The 19,068-nt window shown below is 33.9% G+C and overlaps 1 protein-coding gene and 1 long non-coding RNA gene across 10 annotated transcripts in view; one reads left to right on the forward strand and one right to left on the reverse strand.

Annotated features, from left to right (window-relative positions):
• LOC147909255 (uncharacterized) overlaps window positions 1-19,068 on the reverse strand; it is a 183,586-nt gene that overhangs the window by 30,580 nt on the left and 133,938 nt on the right. The gene's annotated exons all lie outside the window — the stretch shown is intronic.
• LOC105154834 (defective proboscis extension response 14) overlaps window positions 1-19,068 on the forward strand; it is a 204,661-nt gene that overhangs the window by 25,882 nt on the left and 159,711 nt on the right. The gene's annotated exons all lie outside the window — the stretch shown is intronic.

A 19,068-nucleotide genomic window follows, 5' to 3' on the forward strand; every position in this document is an offset into this window, starting at 1 on the left:
AATTATTTTAATAGTTCAACAAAATTATTTTCAGACTTCTACATAGCTAAATTTGTAAATACTTCGATAAAATCATTTTTTCCCGTATAGGATCTCTGTCCCTATTAGTCTATGCATCAATTTATTTATTAATGAATTAATTATTAAATGTTTTTTTAAGCTTTAATTTTGTCTATTTGAAATCAATATTTTTTAATATTTCTTTTTCTCATAATATTTTTTAATCTAAAGATGTTAATATTTTATACTATTTTTTATAAAAATAAAATGTTTTATCCCTATTATGTGTGCCTCTCTAAAGGGCGATGGCTCTATTAACGTGTCCCCAATTTATGTGCCTATCCGCAAATTTGGTTCAACTACTAAGACAGATAATAACTAATTATTATTCAAGCTAATATTACATAAATCATTATTTTAACTTTTTGTATTTGTAATTTCAACGTAGTCATAACGCAACTATTATTTTAATATTATCTTTCATATTGTATACATTTTAATAATTTAATTTGATAAAGAATACTTTATTGTATTTATTTGTGCTTTTTTTATGGCTTATTATATAAGTAAAGGCACACACAATAGGGATAGTAACTTTAGGGATAGTAACATTGCTGCCTTATCATTTATATTGTATAATCACGTTCTTGCATTGTAAAATTTCATCGGGAGACACAGTTAATTAAATTAAATTAAATTTAAAATGTGACATTTTATTACGTTGCTTACGTATCTGTGCTTTATGCAACAGTAAACAGCATGTTGTAAACAGTTATAAAGTTATAGAAAATTCTGTTGTATAATTCCAATATAATTCCAAATGTAATTAGTAATCACATATAATTATATTAAATATAATTTCGATCATTATTCTATTTATGCTTTTGGAATGAATTACAATTATTATGAGGGGAATAGAAATTGATCAATTGGACATTCAATTCACCATATTTTGGCGTAACTATTATTGACAACGTTTATTTTTTTTGATCACTCTCACTTATATTACTAATAACAGCAAAATATTCGCTCCTTGGTAGTTATGGGATATAAAATGCGATGCAATTGCGATTTTACAATATCATATCTGTTAAAATAAGTTCATGCCTCGGCAGACCCGATTTTATCGCTCATCCTGATTTTCATTACATTCCTCCTTCTCGCGAAAACATTTTAGTGCGGAAACTAAGACGAGATATCCCGTATAATATCTCGTGATTTGCATTTTCACGCTTGTGGTCGTCTCCACATTAGGAGAGAAACACTTTTCTATCTGCATTAATAACTGAGATTTGTGAGAGCCATTCGTTTCAGTAGAACAGAAGCGTATAATAATACCGACGGATATCGTGAACAGATTGAATTTATTCATTGCGTATAACTGTTGCGCAATTGTTTCTTTATACGTCTGATAGAGTGGATACACAGGCGAAACGATAGTCGGCTAAACTAAATATACTAAACTGAAAACGAATATCGCTCAATTGAGCGATAAATTTCAAGCGATCAATTATTTCTTTCCACGAATATTAACGCTACAGTAACTGTTATTTTCGGATAATTAGAAGGGAATTACGTATGGCTTATTTCGAGCAGGGTGATGGGGTCAGATAAATGCCTGTATTATAATATGGTCGTTACGTACGTACGTGACGTGAGCCTAGCCAACTTGCATGCACGGGATGCCACGCTTGTGCACCACGTAAGGTGAAAACGGGTCAAGAGGATCCCGTCATAAGAAAGTTAATACCGCATATGTCGCAGCTTGCTGAGCGTGGGGTGCAAGAACGGACCACTTTTAAATGATAAATTACTTCTAATGGCATTAGTTTGCTGGCTGGCGCGAACTTTGATGAGTTTTTATCCGCCGGGATGCGTCTACTACTCCTTGAGGAGTCGCGTTTTACGTCTGCTTAATCCCGACGAGCTTAATCTTCGTGACGCCCAATTTTTGTCGCATCCAATCTTCGTAATTGATATGCCAGATTCAAATGGACCAATTCATTTCACGACACGTGCGGCTGATTTCATGTTTTATTATTTTATCATCTACGTGCAACGCGCTTGTGTTTCACGATGTGACGTTAATTTAAAGATCTCCGTTAACGTTAAGGGTTTCCTCAACAATGAATTGCCGTTCGTGTTTCCTCAACGAATGAATCCCGTCGACGACGCGCTACAAGACTCCCTTAACTCGATTTACATCCGGGTAGCTTAATTGGAGAAGCGAGAAACGTTACTAGTCTCTATCGCTATCGTCTCTATACTAAATTCCAATCAGTGTTGCAACGACGTTCTCACGGTTGCCCACTGCAGCGATTTCGTTCTAATCATCACCTTACCTTTGATAACGCAAAACGTTATTCCGAATGATTATTTCACATATATTTCGTAACAGCGCAATCGCGTTCAGCGCAATGGACCGATATATGTAGCTATTTCGCTAGATATGATACATGTCGCGGCATGCCTCGCGGCAATATTTGCATTTTAACCTTCCGAACGATTATAGTAATTGTATAGTGATGTATCGGTAATGATATTCTCGATTTGTGCATGCCGACAGAACATGATATTCTCCGAAATTGACAAATCATATGAATTGATCAATTGTTTAATTGATTAAAGCGTTTAATTACGGCCACGAGGTCGATGCGAAATAAGAAATCTTACAAATGTAAAAGGTCTGTAACAATAACATAATAAAATACAGTAACATACCTATATTAATGTGACCGAAGAGACATTAATTATTCCTTTTTAGCACGTTGTACATTTTAGTCTCGTTGTATCTTACGAAAGTTTGGCGAGTCGGGAGAAACAAGTAGTAGGTAGCGCGCGCAAGAAATAAGTGGCGTTAAGACAACTAATTAAATATTTTATGGCAGAGAAGTAACAACTTTACCAGTAAATCTTGCGGAGAGAGAAATCGCGTGGCTGGAGGGCCTTAAGGAAGGGCCCACGTTACAAGGCTGTTACATATAAATTGTAAAGTGTTCGCGTACCTATCTCGCAGCGCTCGGCGCCAGAAGTTACAGTTAAACACTCGGGTTAGATTCCCCTCGACGTTTCTGTTATTACCGTCGATTTCATCGTACAGTTTTGATTCCTGTAATCTCTTCTTCTTTCTCGACTGCTTGAAATACGCGAACCTTTCTTAATCGCGGATTTGATATTCGCGTTCGTCGGTATTATATCCGAATGATACGACTTTTCAGGTATTCATAACTTTAAGCGTATACTCAGTGATCTCGCGCAATGGATATTCCGCGTGATTTCCGCGATCACCTCGCGTAGGAGTGGCTTATTACCCTCAGCACCGTCGATTTATTCGCAGGGAAATATGTATACGATCTCCGTCTGGTTATCTCCTTTCTCGCATTGGCCGTAACGTGGGCCGCTCTGAATGTAAGCCGCATTGCTGGCGACAGCTTGATCGCTCCTTAAATTACTTTCCACGCCCGCGAGCATTACTCGTGGCGGTGAAACGTTTATACTTGTCTTCACCGTCTTCTCCTTCCCCACTGCGACATTCTAGGAGAGACGCAATCCGCGCACTCGTTTAACTCGCCGGTGTTTACTGCATCTCGCGAGATTATCATCCTCCTTATAATGGTTATACATGACAACGAATGTTTAATGGGGTGACACAATAGATGGAATGAATAACGCGCTCGTGCCTATGCGTCTCTTGGCTTACGACTTAATCCTAGGGAGAGATCTTCCTTCATCTCCTTGCTTCTCCGCCCTCGTCATCGTTACCCCTTTCCGTGACATCTCCATATCCCACATTGCGCTGTGCTGCCAAGCGCTACACGAATTCTCTGTACGCTACAGTACTGACTCTCCGGCTCTCTTACCCTCGATACGCTCGTAAGTTGTTACGAAATGTCGTCTTGGGGCGAAAGTTCGTAGCCGCTGTAATTGAGCCACCATATCGCGCGCAGTTATCGACCGCGGATCCAGAATTGCTACGTTATACCTTTGAGAGTGATTTCCCGTGGATGTCGAGCGCAGTCGCTGCTACTTGCGGTATTCGCATGTAGCCTACTTATGTTCTGGCAAATCGCGAATCGAGCTAGCGAGGGAGCGATATTACAACGATACGATGTAACGGGATATGATAAGCCATATATTTAACATGAAGGCGCTCTCGCAAGATGAAACGGGAATGTTCCTCTTGCTTGTTATCTCGACTCAATAACATGTAATAATAACACAATTTTTTAAATTTGAATTTCCTATTATTTTCGCAAATATCTATTTTTTGTTGTCACCATTCACGATTGTCATTTGACTTTTTATTCCGCTATTTTAACAATGCCAATATTTTGGGTATATGCTAATAATCGTTATGATGTAGTTTTATTGTAATATGGAAAGAATGATTTTAGGATAAAGTTTATCTAAAAATTTAACTAAATACAGAGCTGAAAATAATTTTGTTGAATCATCAAAATTATGTAAGACTTTTCAGTTGAGTGTCAGAATGTCCAAATTTTCCGCAGCATTGATTGTCATACTTGAATTTCTGGCACAATCATTTTGATGATTCAACAAAATTATTTTCAGTTCTGTATCTAGTTAAATTCTTGTAGCGAATTCGATTGGACGCACCTAGTGCGTACTGGTGCATATTAAAGCCGTCATAAAAAAAAAATGTAAAGATATGTTTATAGACGTAGAAATCGATTAAATCCTGAGACTTAATACATTTTATCGTACTATTAGAGAGAGGTAAAATATTTATTTTATAATTCGAAATTCTTATATTTCATTTTTGTACTCAAATTAAATCAATACAACAATGGCTTTAATATGCACCAGTGCACACTAGTATTCCCAATCGAATTCGCCATTAGATTCAGTAAAATCATTCTTTCTGTAAAAATCTCACATCAATCGTGAAGCGGCTATGTATAGTACAAGCACAATTAATCAGTCGCCCTTTCGCATCTCCTCGATAATGCTTGTTCTGCATTTGCTTCTTTACAATAGCATTCCGAGTTTTCGCTCTGCGTTTCTCAATAGCAATCGACTGGGTCAATCGATATATCGAATGAAGAAACCATTTGGAATGCTTATTGCTGTCGTACCGATTCGATTATGTTGGTTCTCGAAGGATCCGTCTCGCGATCCTTTCGACGTTCTTTCGGATGCTCGTTCTAAGAGGATCAGGAAGCGTCCTCGAATGCGTCGCAATCTACTCTTGATTTCTTGTAATTTAATGTTATTAGATCTAGGAAGAGCCGCCGCGGCGCCGGTTCTGTCGATATTCAAAGAAATGAAAAAGAGTTTCCCGTTGAATCTCTACGCACATATATGCATAGCCGGCTTAGTTTATACGGGATGTTCTAGCGATTGAGCTATTTTATGATGTATCGAATAAGGATTATACGACATAAAACTTCATCCTCGAAGGTAGAATATAATATTGTATATTCGCGTACGACCTTACAGAAAAATGATTTACGTATCAATCACTTTTTTCAATAATACTTAATTTATTAAAAGAAAAATTTTTGATATTTATGACTATAATTATATTTTATTATAATTATTACTGCTATAATGTTAATATTAAGTAATAACTATATGTATTTTCTAAAACATTTAGAGTGAGTTTCTCTCTGAAGAAGGAAATCTCATTCTTAAAGATTGAAAGTTGACCCATTCTTTCTTTCCTTTTCAAGACTGGCTTAATCTTCACTTTGTAGAGTGAGATTCTACTTCAAAGAATTTACAAAGTATATATACTCTATCAATAGATATGTAGCACTGAAAATTATTATAAATTATAAGTATTATTGTTAGAAAAATGGTTGTGATATACTATAATTTATAATTATTTTTTAGGACAGCTAAACTTTGTATACATGAAATGTAAGTGAATTATCTACATAAGCTTTTACGATTAGTGTGTAAATAATGTATTTTTAAAAGACGATAAGATATAATTTGCAAATAATTGAATGTAAGTTACGAACGGAGTTTACTGCAAACATTTTGATTCTGGATTTGAATACTTTTCAAGGTGGAAGTTAAGTACAAAAAAGTACTTGATTTCCATACTGAAAAGAACTCAAATCCAAAAACGTTTGCAGTTAACTTCGTTGGTAAGTACATTTTGTTTGCGAATTATATTTTTATAAATATATTATTTATGCACTAATAATCGCAGAAACTCATATAAATTTATTTATTTTTGACTAATTCTTGGAACTATAATTTTTATTTTAATATATATATAATATTAAATATTTTATATAGTTATTAAAGAAAAAAAATGACTATGAATTATAGCTAATTATAGTAATTGTAATTATTTTTAATAATAATTATCATTTAGTCATTTTCGTTAAACTAACTGTATACATTTTGGATAGAATTACAGATAGAATTAGTTATCATTGACATTAGCAGTAATAACTATAATTACGGTAATAACATGTAATTATAGTCATAAATATTGAAAACTTTTCTTTTAGTATGTAATAAAACGTAGAGGATTTTATTATTTAGAAAAATTCGAAATAAATCCGTAATTGATGGAAGTGGTAAGAGTGATGAGAAAGAATCCTGCATAAGTTGCGTTTGATCAAGAATCTTATCACCGAATAAATTTTATGCTCGATACGATTTCTTATATAATGAACTTTGTAGAAGAATCTAAAGCAGAGAGTTATAGATATTAACAATGTCTTCGTCGTATTACATTCTTGCTCGTACAAAAGCGCAAGTTGACTCCCTCGTTACACTGGTAAAGCCATTAAATTTACATAAAAATGTGTCCCCTTGAGATCAGGCCATTCAGTGTGGGCGCGAGGTCGAAGAAGCAAAGTTTATCTGAGGGCACGGCTTTATACTGTCAGATTAAGGAGTTGGAGTTTAACTTTTAGTCTAAGATTAACTGCTAACCGATACGTTAGTGTGCGTACATTTCTCAAATAATTATAAAAACTATAAAGGGTTTCTCACATCTTCTATGTTAATGGCAAAGATAATCATATGCAGCCTCCTTTGTAACGCGTTGAGAAAATTGATGATACGATTATATCTTAATTATTATTAGGTATATAAAATCACTAGTTGTGAATCATTCTTTAAAAAAAAATTCAAAAATGTTTATCCAGAACAATATCAAATAATTAATAAAATATTTAATAGTCATTATTGATCATAAAGATTACATTATGAATGATTTTATTATCATTTTATATACCGTTTTATTATAAAGTAATGACAATTATACACAATATATGACTCTATGTATTAATTGCGAATCAATTCAAATGCTTTATCCTTTTTGATGGCATTACTACATCCCATAAGAATCATAAAGCCGCATGCATATCGTAATATATATAACGAAATTATAAATGATGATCCACATCTAGTTTTAAAGTTGTCTAATTGTGATGCACTCTCAACATATTCAAGTTTATTTAAAATTAATAACAATTAAAAATCAATATAATTAAAAAAAATTAATGAAAATTGAACGTTTAGCAATAAAAAACACTTAAATTATGAATAGCAATACTTTTCGCACTTTTTATAGACATGTATACTATTTTAATACTTAAAACAAATAAATTTTTTCGAGATGGTATCATTTGTAAGATTTGACAAGTTTTTAAACATATTTATAATAAATTTACACAATAAAAAGTATCGTTATAACATAATGATTAAACAATCCTGCGGACACATTTAATCTCAAGCATAATCTTGAGCATAAATTGATTTTTTCCCTGAAATCTAATGTTATTTACTACCTACTATAAAAACCATAAGGCAATTCTTATAATATTACACTTTGAATGAATTTTTAAAGATACATAGCTAACCGCGCAAATTTAATTAGTTAATGACATCAATAAAATGTGTAGGGCTGTTCCTAACAAATCAAATTCAATTGATACTTGAAAGAAATTAAACAAATGCTAAAGAATTTTGTGATATGTTTAATGGAAGATATATATTTATACTATAATTATTTAAATATAAAAAGTGAACTAGTACCTGATCCACATCTAATGCTTTTACCCTATATATATTGCAATTATTTTATCGAAATTTTATGAATGAAGGAATCTAAATTGAAAAGAAAAGAAAAAACAGGTCTTGATTTATCAAAAGTACTTTGTTTTTTTCTCGTTTGAAGCTTTTACTCGAATCCGTAAATTTTATTTAAAAATGTAAGGCAGCTTATCGCGTATGCACACTTAATTTTATACGGTTAGATAAAAATTAATGAACAGGAACTATAAATTCTCGAAGTTTCTTCCCCCGATACTGCCTTTCGATGCAAAGAGCCATTATCCATTACCCTATACCGTCGTTAATGACAAAATAGAGGATACTCACGGCGATTCGTATTTTCACTTCTTTTCCGCTCGTTCCGGCGGTAGGAACGGAAGAAGAGAAAAAGAAAATGGTATATCCGAATCTCGGGTCCCAGAGACCCATTAACGCGCCAAGGGAGAAACTTTCCACGCGAATAATGCAAATTATCCTCGAAACGCCCGAAGGTAGTCGCGCGTCGCACTTTGTCTCCCCTTCCGCTCGTGTCGTTCTTCCTCCTAGTTCTAGCCTTGTAACCAGCAGTCTCTATCTCGCAACACTCCGTTCTTCTTTGTCCCCTTTACCTTCTCGCTCACTTGTACTTGCCCTTCTTCTCATTTCCTACTCCCTTCTCGTGCGAGATTTAATCGTTCGCACGAAAGTCCAACCTCGCGACCGAAACGAGTTAATCCGTTTACGTTAATGTGAGTAGGAACGCGTGAAATCTACTTTGAAAGCGGAACTTGCGCCTGTTCACGAGAATATCGGCTATCACTTGACGTTGGAATTTTTTAACTTCTCCTCTTTTTTCGGGAAAGAAAGAGGAGCATGAATAAATTTGCTAATAAAACATTTTGGATAGTTGGGCAAGATACCATTACAGAAATTTAACACTGAGAGATAGTGATTAATTACTTATTTTAAATATTAAAAGCACTGTTGTTTAGTGCTTTTAAAAAAATAAAAAAAAAATAATTTCCAGTATTAAATTAGCGGATGTTAAATTGAATTTTTATAAAGGTAATAAAGCGCGATACATCTTTAATTTTTTTATTATATAATTTGCACCGGTTATCCATTATTGGATTCCGCAAATTCAGATGTATAATACATTCTAATTATAAAATCGGGTTGCGTAAATAATATGAACTTATTTCTATGCGGGGCTGTTTAATTTATTCCAGAAAAAATTGCTGCGACGCGAATCGCCGAAACAGCTTCCAAACAGCTGTCATAATGCTTCATGAAGTTATTTTGTAAAATGGAGATTCAGTTACACACGTTCTTCCGTAATGTATCAAATATTACGCTTTTTTTTTCCGTTACAACACCGCGCGGGACCGTATGTCACATCTGACTAATTAAAATACTGCCAACCTTGACAGGTTTTTTTTTTATTTTCAATTCTTTTACCACGTGTGTAGATATATATTCCGTATCTGGTAAAACGTTTTACGCGAAATAATGTTGCGTTAGATCTCATAGAGCAGCTCGCACATCATAACGTTCATTCTGAATATATAGCGCAATCGTGCAGCCAGTTCCTCGTGTAGAATACAGTATATTATTCATCTCTCTCCACACGATTTTTTTTCGATACGAATATTTCGTTCATGTAATATGAAATATACAATATTTTCTATTCTATATTGTTATGTTATCTTTATTATATTAAAAAAAAAAGTACATAATGTTTTATATCCTTTTACGTTATATTACCCATGTTATATAATGCGAAATTATTAAACAATTTGCATATCATAATATATGTGCATATTTTGTACGCTCGAAGTCGTACATTTTCCAATTTATGCTAATAAGAAGAACGACGATTTTAACAATGGCAATCGCGCTAATAGAAGCTAGGTGGATGCAAAATCATTTTGGTAATACAGAAACGTTGTGATTGTTATCGCGACGTAAACGAAGAACGACTGCGAGGTGATACATTGCGAATTGGCGTCGTTAATTTAATTTGCGAGCCGCATCAGCGGAGAAGTACTCTAACACCAGACAAGAAGAAAGCTTCCGCGCGAAATGGTGGCCATTGAGATCTTATCAGAACATATCCGTCCACGAGCAATGGTTCGATTCTCTTCCTCTATTTTTTATTCGTAGCACCGTCCGACTATAAATTATTTTCCGATTCTGGGAAATTATGGATCCGCCTCGATCGGGCTCGATGTACCTCGCTCTACTAATTCTAGAAGCGCTTGGCGCAAAATATGTCATTTTTGTCATGGCTTGACATAATCGGATCAGCACTCTTATGGAATTTTGCAAAGTTAGTCCTGCTTTCTCAAAATTAAAAAAAAAAAAAGGAAGAACAGTAGCTCTCCAATAGTCCTGAACTTCTGTATTGATTTTAGAAAAAGTTTTGTGTTTAAAGCAATGAAAGCATCACTTGAAAAACCAGGAGTTGAACTTTTCTCTCGTGCACACGACACTCTTCATTAAAAACTGCAATTCGTTTTCGAATTCTAGGATTTCAAATAGTTTAACAGTTTTAGAGAAGTTTTTGAAAAAGTCTGCTCGAAGTACCTCCAAAAATTAAGTCTGGAAAATAATGGAGTCAACCTTTGGTTCTGTGGAATCTTTCGGGAAAGCATTCGAAACTCTAATAATTTTTAAAATTTTGTAGAAGTTGTTGGATTAACTTCGTAAAAGTATTCATAATAGCAGTGATTGCATTGAACAGTTTAGCCTTTGCACAGAGGCAAATGAAGAACAAAAAGACGAGACAGTTTTGCAGCAAAAATATTTAAAGCGATAAATCGAGTCATATCAATGTTTATTACTGCAGCTTATGATGTTTAACAATGGACCGATTATTTGATAGCCTTCGAAAATTGCGGTATAGGTAGCAGAAAATTTCTGGGTTTCGACGAACAGTTCGATATATAAAACTAATATTTACGAGCGTGCTTCCGCGGCAGTAATATTTTGCCTGCGAAAATTGTGGGCGAGGATCGTATTGGGACACGAGGGAAAAACGTTATAAATATCGTTTCATCATTGACCTATAAAAATGCCGAGAGATAGAAATAAAAAATTATATTTACCAGATTAATATGCGCTTTTCGCTCGATTAAGATCATTTATATCCTTTTAACTTTTTCCGATGCAACGATTAAAGTTTACTTGGCCTATTTGCTAGCTCGTAACATGACTCTTTCCGATAAAATTTTTAAAGTTAGTTAAAAAATCTAATTAGACAAGAAAATTCCTATATTCGGTCAAAGCGGATCTTAAATATTTATAAATGAATTTATGAGATCTGATTCTGTGTGTGTGCAATCTGCACGTCGAAATCTTTTCCGTCTTGAAACGCAATCATGAGCAGAACCAGAATAATAATATTATTTATTAAGTCGACAAATTTAATAATTTTAATATAAATATGCATCTTTATAAGAATATTAATAATTAAATATTAATAGTTAACAAGAATCTTAAATCTATAAATAATTTTATTGCGAAAAATAATATTAGTTGGAAAATAATTTAAATCGCGCAAAGTTAATATATAAAAATATCTATCTTTCGCTTATCATCGTATACATTGCTAGCTTGTATGAGCATACATGTATATAGGAAAATTAATTCAGATTTTTGTACCCAGAGAAAACGTAATCCTATAACATTATTATCGATCTGACAAAGCATTTGCGCTTCACAAGAATCGATTCGCTAGAAACCAATGTTGCAAGCGAAGCATTTTCTGGTAAAAGCTTTCGTGCCATATCTCTAGCATAACGACGAGCATCTGATAGTAGTTACATCATAATAAATTAACATCGCTGCGCAATTAGCGTCCCCATTAGACGAATTTTCAAATGGAAGTGCGTGGGATGAATATGACGGGCTTTAAAAATATTATTGCGTATTTTACTGATGATGATTATGATTTACTATATACATAAATATATTTCATTCCGGTCAACTCATATATTCCATATTTCCAAGACGATTAATAGAGTTGATTCAACCACAAAATTGACCTGTAAATTCAGTATGTTGAAATTGTTATGCGTGGGAAGTGTTTGCCATGAAATTACAGACCGTTTCGCTTTAAAAGCGTAATCGCGGAACATATTTGAAAAGCGAGGGAAATGGAGGATATTACTCGTAAATATCTATGAAATTGTTATAAAGACATTATCAATATTAAAATACAGGGATGGATGCAATTGGAGTTGTTGAGGGAGTCTACAAGTGGTATTAATAGCCTCGCAGGACCAGTATTCATGAGAAATACATATACTTGCTTTCGGTCGATGTAAAATTGTTGGATATGAGAAAATGCGGAGAAAGAGCGTTTGTAAGCAACGCACGACGTTATCGGTACAATGTTTTCCCGATACTTTTATTGATTTCTTTGTTCAGGAACAAATACAGCCCATTTTCTGTATCAGTGGATCTACTAAAGGGATATTATTTCATACGATTCCTTTTATGTCATCGTAAATATGAGGTTAAGTCCAACAAATAAATATATTTATTTAGAAAATGACAGACTATAATATTACGCTTATATATTAGGAGTGTGTATTCATTTTGAGGGTTTTTTCTCAAAATGAATGTATGATGTATTTAAACAACATATCACATAAACGTTTAATAATTGTTGTACGATCATTTAATTTTCTGGCAAATTCTGACGTGAATTATGCTGGATTTTCGTCCAATAATGCTTGCAAATCTGCATTTTCCAACTTTTGCCGTTGATCATTTTTGAATCGACAGAACTAATATTCACACATCTTAATTGATGGAGAATATCAACATAAGTTTCTATGACCTTCAGTCACCATTTTCTTCTGATTAAAAATTAAAAACAACGCATGTTAAAAATGCTCTTTAGGAATCTCTATTTTTAAAATCTCTATTTATAAACACGATATTTATTGCATGTATTGTTAGCGATTGTTAGTGAACGATTAAATATCATGAGATTAAGGAATAATAGCTGTGATTGGAATGTCTTCGACAACACTAACCTTAATGCCATCCCTTGCAAGACCCTCAAAACTAAATCACATTCTTAATATATATGTTTGTGTGGCGTAATGCTCATTGCCCGACTGGATCATATTATCCGGTTTAAGGGTTCAAGATGATTTAGCGCCTTTCCAGATTCAAAGTTCTTTTCCTAAGTTATACCGATCTATGGAAGATAATTTGCATGTCCCTGAGTGTAGGCGGAGAATAAGTTATTCGAACATCTGGGAGGAAGAGTTTCTAATAACGAAGTATTTTCAAGGGATAAGAACCCGAGTGTCGGACAGACTTTCTAATAATGAAATATCCTGCAGCGGATGAAGAGAAATAGAGAGGGGGATAATTGGAATATCCGACGGCCTGCAATATCTCCGATAATGATATGTCCGGAGGGCGACGATCCAAATCAACCGATTCACCTCTTTTCATAGGGGTTACTCATCCGCGTTCCTTAACGACGCCAGCATCGCGTGTCACGCGGCCGCTTCGTCGGCAAACTTCGACTGATGGTTCGAGGTTGAGTAATCAGGCCGTGTGGCTAATTAGGTCGTTAATGAACAGATCGATGAACGCTGGCCGTTAGAAGGGTTCTCTTTGACGTTACCCGATGGTACTGTCGATGGTCGGTTCTAACGATGACAATGGCGACGAACGCGATGAAAATGCTGGGATTAATGTCGGTTTGAAGTTCCATCGCAGAACCCGAGAGTGTATCCTGAATTTTGCAGGGTCTAAGACCAATAAATTTTTGTGAAGTTCGGTGAGAAAATAGCCAAGTAAGAAACTTATGGAAAGATATATCTTTTGTTATATCATGTAATATATATGGTACGAAAAAATTATCCACTTGCGCCATGCATTGTGCGCACGATGATTGGACGTCTGAAACTGAAGTGCCGTTAGTTTCCATATAGATCGATTCTTGCGGACGCAACGATGAATCTGACGTGAAATTACTCGGCACTATGTAACAAATCGTTCTGGAACAAGCTGGCGCAAGCGACGTACACACGTGTGTCTGTTCGCGAGATACGCTAATATAGATCGAGTGTAGTAAGAGATATCGCCACAAATTTATTACGTGATAAAAGCGGAGTATATTCGAGCATTAGATAACAGCATCATCATCAAAATAAGCAAACGTATAAATTGCACACGTTACTCGGGAATGTTTCTCCTTCTTCGGGAAAGAGAAATTCGGAGCGTACGTGCATCACGAAAGGTAGTAATTAACTATTAGAAGGATCGTGTTCGAGGCGATCAGAATCGATTGATAGGTGCCACTCTTCGCTGCAGAAACCCGCATCAGGTTACGTTTAATCACCAGACCATCGCCATCGATCCAGTATCGCATTAGGCACAATCGCATTAATTTCGCACCAGATCCTTTACAAGATATATTAGACTGTCGGTCAACGTGCGTGAGAATCTTTCATCATTTAAAATTGGGCATTATTCGAATAATTTTTTATTTAATTTATTATTTAAATAAAATTTTATTTAATATTTGTATTACTTATTATTTGCATTATTCGTAATTCGTATTTTAGACATTATTTGTTATTTATATTGTTCGCCTTATTTTCTTTTCGCACCGTTACAATTATTTATAAGGAATTTCCCAAGTCGGAAATGAAAAAAGTTATAAAACTTTAGGTTTATTAAATTGAAAAGAGTAAGTGATTAATCTTAAATAAGGTAAATATCTCTAAATAACTGTGCTCGATAATATGCTCGATGATTAAAAAGTTAATAATATATTTGTTAATATAACAACAATTGAAAAGAAGAAATGAAAGATTTTATGTCAAAATAAGTAATAAAAACATATAAAGGTTGCAAATTATTGCGAAAAAAGTTCCTTTCAAGCTTCTTTTTCTTAAGGCAGTCATATTTTTATTCATCATCTTGAGTAAAACGTAATGTCTACATTTTCAAATTTTTTAAAATATTGTAAATTGTATATAATAACTTTTCTAAACATAGGATAAGATCGGATATTATGAGCACCTTAAGGAAACATTTTGATATATCTGGCATACTGAAGAATAAAAAAATTTTATGTGTACAATTTGATAGATTTGTTGATGTTTTATGTATCTTAGTATTGAAATTGATTATTTTAATACAAATGTTGAAATGGTGGTGGGTGTTCATATTACCCTCTGGACAGGCTAATATGAGCATTCTTAGGGGTAATATAAGCACAGGACATTTTTTGTAAGAAATTATGCAAAAATTAAAGATTGAAATATATATATATATATATATATATATATATATATGAAACATTTTATTAGAACAAATGTCAATCAAATGTTTGGTTAATATAATTAAAAAATAACGTTACATTTACAAATATTTAATAAGTATTATCAAATGGTAACAGTTTAATAGCTATATTTAATAGCTATTATCAAAGTCTAAGGGAGTCAACCTGCACTTAAATGTACAATAATTGGTAATTATGGCAACATTATTGCTAACATTGCTATTATAAATATGTTAATATTGTTATCCTGTGAATTACCACCTATTATGTATGCAATATTGCCAAGTATTGTTAATGTATTGCTATGTACTACTATGTATTGCTAGCATATTACTAGCATATTGCTAATACTGCTGCTAGCATTGCCTGTTTGATTACTGTACTGCAATATATTTCGCAATATATTTCTAAAGAAATATACACTGTTTGTCGTAGTGATTGACTCCTCGTCAGACTCTTTTTTCAGTGTACGATAAGGAATAATGAAGATGCTCATAAAACCGACCATGCATACCTATCCGAAAAATTCCTGTGTCTAATAAATCAATAATGGTCTCGGGACTTTATAAAGTTAAAATGGCACAATATTGTTTATTTTACAAATAAGAACACGCAGAACAAAATATCTTATCTCAATACAGATTGCGGACTTTACAAAGTTAGAGAAAAAAACGTAAGAAATAAAAAAATAACGTATTTACTTATTTAATATGATAAATATTTAAAGTACATAAATTTAATCAAACTTCAGCATATTGGAATGTCGCGAAGACAGATACATCTTTTTACAACAGTTGGCACTGTTAGTACTAACCATTACAGAAATATAAAGAGTGCTCATATTAACTGTAGTGCTCATAATATTCGATCTTATCCTATATAGTGTGTTTTTTATGCTTGTAAGAAAATAAAATTTTAAAACTTTGTTAGAAGTTTAGTTGTTGGTACACTCGATGTGTACCATATTAAAATTTCACTTAAGTGTTTTTTTTTTAGATTTATTTGCTAGTATTTTGCGGCTATCGACAAAACGAAGTACCATGTGGATGTTAATTTTTTTTCTAAGGCTAACTAATTAATGATCAATAACAATACAACGAATATCTTATTATTATTAGTTTAGTTATTGAGACATTTACCTTATTAATTAACGGAATTATAATATTAATGGACTACTTGAATTTTCATTAATCTTTAAAGAGTGGAAGTTTATTTTCAAATTTCTTATAGTTTTTTTTTTTGAATGAGATTTCTTATAATTTGTAATTTTCATTGTATTTCTTGCTTTAAAATATAATATACTGTTTCAATGCCATTATAGAGTGGCTTTCCGGTTCTGTAAAGGTTAAATGCGAAAATAATTTTACAGAGAGAAAGACATTCGGAAAAAGAGTTATATTGTATAATTATATTGAGTTTAATTTTATCAAATATTCTAATATGTTTCGAAAATAAAATCTTTTTAACATGAAATAACAATTTTATTTATATATTACTGTTACTGTAACTGTACTTGTAATATATAAACAATCTTTATTCGTTTGAATATTGTATTATTTAGTAACAGTGTTATTCATGCAATATTATTTGCTGCAGTATTATTTGTACAAATAATAGATGACGAGTACATATTATTAAAGTAATTATTTTGATAAAGATGAAATTTATTTAAATTATTTAGCAAATAAATTGTTTAATCAAATACATTGTTGATCAAATAAAAATATATGCGTTCGACGGTTTATTTACTTGTCTTCTTTTTTGGTTATCTATTATTCGAATAACCGTTTGCCCATTTCTGTGTTTAATATTATTCGCTGAGTATATTGATATTTCTCCTCATTCGTTTCTAAAGGAATGAAAAGAATGTTTTATGTATTCTCATTCCACGGCAATCAATTTTCTCCGATCATTCTTAACGGTAGTGCTTTGGAAATAGTGTCGAGGATACAACCATCCATTCCGCGATGTTTTTGTTGTCAGTAACGAACTTGTGCGGATTATGCGTTGGTATACATGACTTTTGGGGTAAAGAGCTTGTGGATTAAATTTCAGTTGCACGTTTGTACTCAAATTCCGGTCAGGATATGAGAATATCGTCTGTATTTACCTGCCATTGCTACCACGTTGTTTTGCCTTTTCGCTTGCACGCATGCAGATAATACGATTTCGCCGCAAGCGTGGATATTGCGTATCGGATGATATTGTTTAAAGAGTTGTTTGTCTGCTCAACCGTCGAACGTTCTCGTTTTCGGCAACTAACTAAGCTTTAAATTTTCTTTTACCGCCGCCCTTTTTTTTAGCTAGGCACAGAATCAGTTAGTTAGATGAAATAACGTACAAATTAAAATTAAAAAAGAAATTTTAATTATTTTTGCATATAGCCGCGGTTTGCAAATCAGTTTTTAATAGATTGCGAGGGAAAAAATTGAAGCATTTTTTGTCAGCCGTGTCACCGTCGAAACCAAGAACGCTCACACGCGTTAACTTTAACTCACGCGTGCACGAATTAGCGCATATACCTTTATTAGCGTACATTTCGCACAACGCCCCAAGTACAATAAGCCGAATGTTACTGGTCGGCTCGCGCGTTATCGCGTAATGCAATATTAATTCAAAGAGCTTTTGAATAGGGAATAAAGCGAACGGAAACGCGCGAGAAAAAAAAAGCTATGTCCTCTTTACATAATAAGCGGGCTCGCCCCACCCGTTTCGTTTCTCCCTCGCGTTCTTCTTCGCTTGTATCTTTGCCGCTTCGTCCCTCATCAACCTGCTCGTCCGCCTGCCACGGAAATTTCTTTTCTTCCATGACTCTTCTCTCGCGCCATCGCTTGCCTTGTCCCCGCGATTTTCTCGCGTTTATTTTTTCCATCCTATCTCAGCTTTATTCTTTCGCTTTTTTCACCCAGTGACAGCGGGGCGAGGTAAAGTGAGAGAAAGGGCATGATAGCGCGTGACGTTATGGAAGTTATCTGTGAAATAGGAATCTGCAGCCGAGAGGAGAACGCGCGCGCACGCGACAAGCGAGAGAACTTTCCTGAGAAGAGTGAGTCGAATGTCGAGCAAAAAGAAAAGGAGATAGAACGAGATGTTGCGCGCGTAATTAAAATCTTGCTTCAAGAGAACGTAGACATTTTATAAGATAAGATCGCTGATGCGCTCTCGTTTTACCGGCTACTCTCTGGTGCATTAGTTTTTATTAGCCATTTTATTATAATCAACGCCTTTTTAAACCTTTTTCTGTCATCTGCCATCGTGCGTTAAAATAAAAATTCTCAAGCAAAGACTTTGAAAGAATTCGCATCGCGTGAGGACACATGCGGAAGAGAGGACGCGATATATCTGATTTACTGGTCCATAAATATTCCTAATCTATACTAGAGGCATAACTCTTTCGTCCATCTTCCTCCCGCTTTTTGTCTATCTCTGTCTCTTTCTCTTGCCGTCATGATTCGCGTTGCTGCATCCCTCATTCCGTATCTATAACTGCCCTCTCTTCTTTTTGTTAGCCTAGTTCTTCTTCCGCTCTGCATGTTTCAATGGAAATGAAGGTAATGGGCGTTTGCTGTTGGACCATTGAGCTTATTATAATACGGACAATACGGCATGATTCCATTGAATCCCTTTTTGTCATTCGACGGATATTCGCGAGATATTCGACAGATATTTGATAAATATTTGAAAATTTTTCTTCTTATTTTTATCAACTGCAATTATACTTGTATGGA

Source organism: Acromyrmex echinatior, chromosome 6 (assembly GCF_024713525.1).
Source record: "Acromyrmex echinatior isolate Ae372 chromosome 6, ASM2471352v2, whole genome shotgun sequence".
NCBI classification, from domain to species: Eukaryota; Metazoa; Arthropoda; class Insecta; order Hymenoptera; family Formicidae; genus Acromyrmex; species Acromyrmex echinatior.